This window comes from Octodon degus, unplaced genomic scaffold (assembly GCF_000260255.1).
Source record: "Octodon degus isolate 3935 unplaced genomic scaffold, OctDeg1.0 scaffold00376, whole genome shotgun sequence".
Lineage (NCBI taxonomy): Eukaryota > Metazoa > Chordata > Mammalia > Rodentia > Octodontidae > Octodon > Octodon degus.
This window is the reverse complement of record NW_004524952.1, coordinates 562,373-571,897: the sequence shown is the minus strand read 5'-3', so window position 1 is coordinate 571,897 and position 9,525 is coordinate 562,373. Positions and strand designations below refer to the sequence as shown.

The following is a 9,525-nucleotide window of genomic DNA, read 5'->3' as shown; positions in this document are numbered from 1 at the left end:
AAAAAAAAAAAGAAAGAAAGTACCCAAGGCAATGGCACTGTGGTGCCCTGTAGAGAGATTACCCAGGTAGGGCTGCAGTGCTTGGAGGAGTTAAACTGACCACCAATACGTTCTACTCCAAGGTGTGGCTTCAGGAAGTTTTTCTCCTCAGCCTGCAGGAACTCCTCTGCTATGGGATCTTCACACATTGATCACATGTCACTCTCAGTGTAGTCTGAGAGTCTCAGGTGTGATCTGCTTGTAGCCATGCGGGGGCAGAGGATAACGATGAAGGGCAGAAGAGCGATGGGACCTTGAGGCACATCCTGCAGACTGAAGGAAACACAATGTGTGATTCTAGGCCTTTCTGTATATCAGTGAACTCACCCCAGTGATCTGAAGAGGAAAGAACTGAAGGAACTTTGGGCCAACTGAATCTTTAGAGCTTGCATTTGGCATCACAGCCCTTGTGGAATAAACACCCCTCTCAAGCTCACATACAGCCTTCTCCACAGTGACAGTCCACACCCTCCATCCTTCATCCTTCACTGATAGAGCTGACCGCATCTAATGACTGTATGCTTTTTATTTACAGCACAAAACATCCCCAAGTAGCATTTCCACTATGAAAAAATCCCTGAAGTTTATCTACACAGTCTGTTTTACTCCATCTGGGTGCCACCTGGCACTGCGAGTTTCCAAACAAGGGAAGAATCCCTTAAAATCAGGACAGAAAATCATTATCATATCAAAACCAATGTAATTAGTGCAGAAATGAGGTCATGAGCTGTGTAGAACTGCTAGCCACATGCTGGAAAAGAACACACATTGGCCAGAGAGTGGCCCATTGCCTCATGAACAGAGCAGAGGTTGTCCGAGGTGGTTATCATGGATCAGCAGTGCTCATCACAGACCTTGGCTGCAACAATAACGTGAGGGCCTGGGGTAGAGACTACTGTGTACATTGTCCCCGATTGATCTCTGCAACAGGGTACGGTGCACAGCATCAGCATCAGGGGAAGCCTCTGTGTCAGGAGTCAGGAGTGAAAGACACTGGGTCACAGGGATGGTGATATACACTGGATCATCAGGCAGCCCTGGGCATCAGACTGACTTGAGGCCAACTAAGTTTCTATATTAGTTACTCTTCTTCCGTTGCTGGGACAAATACCCAACACTCAAAATGAAGGAAGGAAAGGTTTATTTAACTCATAGTTACTGGAGCTTTCATAGTTTGAAACAGACTGAATTACGTAGCAAGACCTTGGAGCTTTATTTGCTCAGGAGAGAGTCAGTGCCTCTGTCTTCTCCAAACATCTCCTCTATGCCCAAGGCAGCCTCAGTTGCAGACACTGCTGCCCCATGCCACGGGATCTGAAGGAGAGGCTTGGGTGCTGCCTTGTCCGGCATGACCCACTTCACACTTCATAGAGACTGCAGGCCAGGGGGAAGTTTGCTTGAAAGGCAGTGTCCTGGTCATCACTCAAGAATCTTCCTGCCAGTTTAATGGTTTGTGCCTCTCTGTCCCCACCTCTAGAGTCCAACCCTGGTCATCTCGCCCTGCACCTTGAGCCTCCTTGTGCTCCTCCTGCCTTGTGCACCCCATGATTTATATGCAGCACTGGGAGGGGAGGGCAAGTAGAAACAAACCATAGCACCAACTGACGAAGTTCTGTAGTCATAACTCAAGACTGCCATAAAATACTTATTTAAAAAATATGTTTAGGATATATTTTTAAAATTTACAAAACAAAACTTTATATTTACACAATTACAGAATAATTTTAAAGGCTTCTGCTCAGAGGTTTGTTTCTTTCAGTGTAAATTGAAATTTCATATCATGTAATGAAAATGAATGAGATGCACTAGGCTGGAATTGCATTGGATGGCATGAGGACAAACTTCAACTATGTCTCAGTTACTCTTCTCTTGTTGCTGGGACAAATACCCAGCACTCAAAATGAAGGAAGGTGGGCCAGCCAGATAGCTCAGGAGACTAAAGCACCTGCTTCAGCAGATGTGAGCACACTGAAAGGGTGACAGACTGGGCGTGGTGGCGCAAGCCTGTAATCCCAGAACTTGGGAGACTGAAAACAGGAGGATCACTACCAGTGCAATCTGTGTAGTGAGACCTTGTAGACGCTGTACTACATACATTTAAAAAAATAAAAAACAATAAAAAATGAAGGAAGGAAAGGTTTACTTAGCTCACAACTTGTGGACATTTCAGTCCAAACTCAGCTGGCTCCAAGACAGCCTGGCACATGGCAGAGGGCAGCAGTTCATGGTGGCAGTAGGCAGCAAAACAGGAAGAGCAAAAGAGAGGAGCAGCAGCAGTGGCAACAGAGAGCAAGCCTGCCTCCCCTAAGTTGCTTTCAGGCTCTCAGCCCCACACTGAGTGGAGCGCTCACACTCAAAATCCCAGCATTACTCAGACCCATAATCCCAGCCCTGGATCATGAATTAATCACCAGCTGTAGAACTCCACTTCAATGACTGCATGAGCCTTTGGGTGGACAAAACACACAAATCATAACAATTAAACACTTAGGAAGTCTAATCTTGCCTAACAAGTGCAATTAAACAGTATTTGCTATGGCCTAGAAATAGAAGAACTTCACAAGAAAGCCTAATTCTGATATGTTCAAGAAAATACATGCATCTGAAAAATAAGTATGGCTCATAACACCCTCCCCCAAAATAAATCAGTCAAAATGACTTTAACATCATGAAGGGAAACATTTCCTCCACTCGCTTGTTAAATAAAGAAAGAATAGGATTTCATGTGACTTAAAGTATCTAATATCTGTGAAGCAAATGACCACTTTCATCCTTTGTAAAGTATAAAAAACAACCAAAAATTTATGGGAAACACACAGAAGGCATCAGGGTGACACTTGGTTGACAGAAAGATGATTAATGCCCAAGCTACACCAAATGCAAACCCATGTCAGTGCTACAGAGGACCAGGCAAGGTGGTGCTTGAACAGCTCTGAACCTGCCAGTGTGCCCAGTTGTTCAGTTTCAGGTTGAAATCACCAGTTTTTTTAAAAAAAAAAACAATATAACATGAAAAGAATGTATTTGTATTTTCTTTGGATTTCTTCCACACTATGTCTGATTATGTGGTTCAGGCTGGCCTCAAACTACCTGAGTTGGCCTCAAACTCACCAAGTAGCCCAGCTTGACATCAAAGTTATGGTGTTCCTGCTGCCTCAGCCTCCTCAGTGTTGGCATTAGAGGCATGCGCAAGCAAGCTTAGTGTAGATTTGAAATTTAATGAGCAAATTATATCATGTGTAAATGTATGTTGTTAAAGAAATGTGCATGGAAGTGCCTCCCCGGGTGCTGTGGCAGGCAGGGGAAGAAAGCTTGGAGTAAAAATGACTTTAGAAGGGCTGAAAAAATGGAAGATAAAGTGCAGAGTAGGGGGAGGACCTGGATTCTGGCTTCGGCCTGGATGCAGCTGGAGACTACCTGATTGGATAGGCCACCAAGAGCTTGCTCTCCAGCCAGCGCCCTCCTGGAACCAGCACTAGAGACCGGCCTCCCTCTTCAGTGCTCCAGGGCAAGTTCAACCCATCACATACCTGTGCCTCAAGAAACTTCTGAAAGGAAATGTGATGACGAAGAAGAAAGGAAATCTCTGATTCAAAGACCACTCTCACGAGATCGTGTAAAGAAAGTGAAGGGCAAGAAGAAGCTTTCTGATGCAGACAAAAAGTTGGCAAGCAGGGAATATGCTTTAGCAAGTGCTGATTTAGAAGAAGACATTCTCCAAAACAAGGACAGAAAGGGAAAAAATCTACTTTCAATCTACTGTTGATGTAGCAGGTAGAAAAGTACTTGATGATGTAGATCACAACTTAGATGGAAGTCAAAGAAAGAAGATCCCAGTCAACCAAGAAGAGCAGAGGTTAAACAATGAGAGGGCTGCACTTGTTGAGAATTTACCTGTCATGTGTAATAAACGGAAACTGAATTCATTTTTTAAAGAATATGGACAAATAGAATCTGTATGACTTCGTTCTTTGATTCCAGGAGAGAGAACTATATAGAAAAAGTTGGCAATTTTAACATACAATTCATCCTGATCAGAAAAACATTAATGCTTAGGTCGTGTTTAAGGATGAGACTGTTGCTACAAAAGCATTGAAAAGAAAAGGGGCCCAGACTACAGGCGGATTCGTATTCAAGTTGATCTTGCATCTGAGACTTCAGTATTTGTTGGAAATCTCCCTTGCAAAGTTGAAGAAACTGCTGTGGAAGAACACTTTCTGGACTGTGGCAGTGCTGTGGCAGTGAGGATTGTGACAGACCCAGCTACAGGAGCTAGCAAAGGCTTTGGCTACGTGCTCTTTGAGAACATAGATGCTGTTCATCTTGCTCTGAAATTAAATAATTCTGAGCTAATCAGAAGAAAACTCAGAGTCATGCCTTCTGTTAATAAAAAAAAATTAGGGCCAGCCAAATAGCTCAGTGGATTAAAGCACCTACAAGCAGGCATAGGGGTCGGGGACTCGATCCCCGGGGCCTGCTGTGCCCCCCCCCCCTTCTAGGGTGCACTGAGACAGCAATTGAGATGGGACCTGGTGGCGCATGCCTGTAATCCCAGCTCTTGGGAGGCTGTCAACAGGCAGATCACTATAAGTCCAAACTCTGAACACTCTATAGACCCTTCCCTAAAATACAAAAATAAAATGAAATGAAATAAAATATTTAAAAAATTAAAACAAAATTCAAATTCAGGATTGAATGTCACTAAATCCAGGCAGAGACTTAACTTTGCTCCCAAAGATTCAGAGCAGCCTAAAAGTATATTTATTGGAGAAAAAGCTGTTCTTGTTAAGAAGAAAAAAAAAGTCAGAAAAAGAGTGGGTAAACTAAGAATCTCAGGAAACAGAAATAACTTATCAGAAGCTGCCTGGCTTTTTCCCTGCAATGTCTGCTAATCTAAGTGTGCTAAATTCATGGATTGAGCATCAGGAATTTTTTAGGAGTTGTGTGTGAGACTTGTACAGTCTAATTCACATTGTAATCCCTCCAAATCATTTGTTTTTTAATGTAAGCAGTTCATGACTTATGTTGTTACTACTGATAGTATAAAAGATTATTTTATTAGACCTGGATCAACATTTAGAATTTTAATGATTATTTGACTGTTAGAAATACATAATTAGTGCTTCAGAGAGTTTTTTCAAGGAAATTTTTGCTGGAGATGAGACTAGTAATTTAGATAAAAACAGAAACCTTATTACTGATTGCACTGATTCCAGGCCCAGTAATAATACCTATGAAAGATTTGAGAACTGTTACATAATACTTATTTTTCTTTCCTTTGCACTTGTGACAAGTGGAAATTCTGAATTTTCATCTCATTGCATCAATTAAAAATAACCACTAAGAATATAAAATGAAATATGACTCTAATTTCTTTTATCTAACCAGTGAGTCAACATTGAAGTCTTTGGCAAACTGGATATCAATCGATTTCTAGTTTCATTTCTTTTTGAAAGATACTCTTGGGGCCAGGAAGATGGCTCAGTAGAATAAGCACTTCCCTGGCAAGTGCAAGGGCCTGAGTCCAATCCCTGATTCCATAAAAAAAATTAAATAAACAAATAAATATAAAAGATACTCTCCCAGGAAACTTTTTAATCCTTAAATTAGTGTCACTCAGAATGAAACAATCTTTAAAAAAAATCATGCCTAAAGGAAACATTTTCTAATGAAATATAATAATTAGGTCTCAAAGTGGAGCTAAAATTCAACAAATAGAATGCTGTTGCATTATCTGGGGTCATAAGCTGGTACCCCTTTACTGGTCTTAGCAAAGTGTATCTAGCTGGAAGACCCAGGGAAGGGGAGGTAACCTAGGATGGGTGATTTTCAACAGAGGCTTCAGTGAATATCGATTTTATCACAGACAGATGGGAAACATGACGAGTTATAACTGCTTTGAAAATATTGTATTTTGGGGGCCAGAGAGATAGCTCAGTAGACTAAGCACTTGCCTGGCAAGTGCAGGCTCCTGAGTTCAATCCCCCATACCGCAAAAAAGAGAGAGAGAGAGAGAGAGAGAGAGAGAGAGAGAGAGAGAGAGAGAGAGAGAGAGAGAAAATATTGTATTTTGAGAATAATTGCATATGGAAAACCTACAGTGACAATTTCAATTCTATAGCAAAAAAGGTAAAAAAAATTGATGTCTGTTACAGCTTCCCACCCCAAAACCTCATGTACTCATAGGTGGACCTTTTGGGAAGTGAATGGATCACAGGGCATGATACTTATCAGTGGATAACTCCACGGATGAGTTTATAGCTGACTGTGATGTTGAGAGAGGCTGCCTGGTCAGAGGTGGCGGGTCATGGATTGTGACCCGGATGCATCTACCTTTCCCTTCCTCTGAGCTGTCAGCTTCCTGCTGCCTTGGCTGGAGCAACTCTGCACTGCTATGCCTCCCTGCCTTGGAGCCAACCAACTGTAGATTGAAACCTCTATAAATTATAAGCCAAAATAAACTTCTCTCTCTTAAAGATAAAAAAAAGAAAGAAATGTGCAACACTGAGAGGCAGCTGGGAAGAGACAGTCACCTATCACAACTTCAAACCCTTCTTCACTGTGTTGATTTCCTGTTGCTCAGTTACAAAATCACAGGCATATGGTGCCCGGTAAGAAACCAAATAGAATGGGCAACACCAGTTTAAAATACACCACCTTCTCTGTATTTACACAGTAAATCCTTAAGACAAATGCTTTATCAAGTCCTGAGGGGCAATTGCTACTACAGACAGAGTCCACCTTTCTTGTCAAACACTGATTAATTTTGAAGTGTAGAATATGACCATATAGTCATTAGTGGGGTGACTCAAGGCAACATTTATAGAAAAAAATGAAAGGAAAAACTGAACACGTTGATACAGACATTAGCTGCATGTAGGCTTTCCCTATTTTCCATTTATGAACCTAAAGGACACAGATGACAAGAATACTATAACATGCTATGTCCTGATTTGAGGAAACATTACACAAACCCACAACTTGGAGTCAAAATGACCTTAACTCATACAGAGCTGATCACCACAAGGGGTCACTCTATTCCCGTCAGCAGATGGGTTAGCTACAGAGCCCACACTTCCATGGGCCCAGTCACAATGCAGGTCTTACACAACAGCCACTCTATGGTCCCAATTTCAAAGAATGCCACTGAAATATCAGCGATGGCAAAGAGCAAAACGGTCTGTTCTCTCCAGAGGCCCAAGCAGAAACTGCCCTAAGCTCATGAGAAACTACATCATGCTCATGGTCTTAGAACTCACTTGGACTATGCCCATTTCTCCATAATCTTACCTACTTCACAGGCCTTGGCTTATGTGTGTTCTGATATTATACATCTGTTTCACTCCATTTATCCAGCCCCAGGTTAATTTTCCCATCCAGCAATAACCCATGCATGGTTTTCTGCTCTCGGTTTACACATAAATGGGAGTTCTGCGGCATTAGATGGACACCTGGAGAGACATCAGAGAGCTAAGCTGCAGGAAATGGTGTGGTCTCTGTGATGAATGCTGACACACAGCTCCTTGCACTAAATTCTGTACGTCTCCTGAGTTGGGCTTCAGGGATGATTTTGCATGAGGCATTTTCCCATATACTGGAAAAATTGTCACCCAGATAGAACTTCAACAATTTGAGGTTTCTTCTGGCTTGGGAGTTGAGAGTGTACAATCCATGCATCTTGAGTGGCGGGAAAGTGTAAAAACAATGGTTGTGTGGCAAGTAGTGATATTTTTCTCAACACACATGATCCAGGGAACTAGGAGAAAAAGAGACAACAAATGGAAGAGGGAGGGAGCACAGAAGGAATGATGGATGGGGAAGCTAAAGAAGAGGAGCAGGAGGAAGAGGAACAGGAGAACAAAAGGAAGAGAGGTCCTTTGAACGAGAATATAGACTCACAAGTCACCCTCCCTCTTCATGCATCCCTTTCCAATTGGCCTCTCTTCCTAACAGTACATTCATGTATGATCTCTGCAGTGAAACACTCCACTGGGGAGTAAAGTGTCCCAGAATTCAAACTGGACCACACTTCTTTTTGTGTGTGTGTGTGTGTGTTTGTGTGTGTGTGTGTGTGTGTGTGGAAATGGGGATTGAACTCAGGCCCTTGCACTTACCAGGGAAGCGTGTATTCCACTGAGCCATCTCCCCGGCCCCCCTGACCACACTTTTGAACAGAAGCAACTGTGGGGGATTTTCCATGGCTGTATCATGAATATTTGCATTTATATTTACTACTAAGTCCCTGCCATTAGTTTTAACCTGTCTGGAAAGTAGGAACCATTGCCATTTCATTATATGTGTTTTTTATTTTAGCTGTGCTGATTGCTTTAAATTATACCACTTGTAACTGAGTTTCAGCCATTCCTCTGACCAGATGTGCATCTTTGAGTTTTTTGAGATTTGTTTTGATTTTGAAACAGGTTCTCATTATGGTGCTTGTGCTACAAAGCTAACCTTCACACATCAATACTCCTGCCATATCCTGAGTAATTGGGAAGACAGTCATGTGAAAATCTTGTTTCCTGATATTTATTTCTTAATGTACCTTGTTCATATGCTGTGAATTGCATTAGAGTCTTTGTCTATAATAGACAAGTGCTTGATCACATGGCTACAACCCCAACCCAAGTAGCTGTGCAAATTGTGTAGTGCCTTGCCACAGTGTCTTCATCTGTCAGATAGATAGAATAAAAACTATTGTGTTTAGGGACAGAGGAACTTTATTCTAAGCATTTCTCTGTGCTCTGGTACATACCACGTACTCCCCTCCCATTGATATCATTTTGCTGTTACCTTCCCCATGTTTCAGATCACATCTCAGGTCTTCTGAGGATAGTCCGCATCATGACAGGGCAGATCTATTGGTGTGTATGAATGTGTTGTCTCTTGACCGTTTAAGCCAAATAATTACATCAAACAAAATCAAATCTGTTCTTACCATGATTTTCTAATTTTCATAGGCAGCAAGGACTCTGCACATTAGTATTTCAAATCTTCCCTTGTGCTTCAACTACGTGGGTGTGTAATATTCCTGCTCTCTAAATTTGATGCCAGCTTTCCAGTGGACAACACAGTAACTTATTCGCTGCAGAAAAAAATGTAGGCCTGAGGCTCAGAACCAACGGTGCCAAGCTTTGTGTAAGTGTAGGCTGCATCCCGGGAACCCTCCTGCACAGCCATAGACCTCACTTTTCCTGCATCTGCCCTCCTGTGACCTCGGGCATGAACTGTCACAACATATAGTGCCTCTGTGACCAAGACTTAAGGCCCTGAAAGGGTCGCTAGGCTCTCCAAGTGTCTGCTGTTGAATACTTCTGGGCATCGACCTTTGGCAGTAGGGATAAGCTCCATGAAAACCTGAAAATAATCACCGAATGGGAGGTCACTTGACTGTCTTTCCTTCCCCTTGCCACCCACCTAGCAGTCTCTTCCTAGCACCCAGCAAACCCGGGTTACCTTTGTGGAAAGGGGAAATAGAGGTAAGAG

General features: G+C 42.4%; 1 pseudogene; it reads left to right on the top strand.

Annotated features, from left to right (window-relative positions):
* Positions 1-833: 833 nt before the first annotated feature.
* LOC101568838 overlaps positions 834-9,525 on the top strand; it is a 12,402-nt pseudogene continuing 3,710 nt past the window's right edge.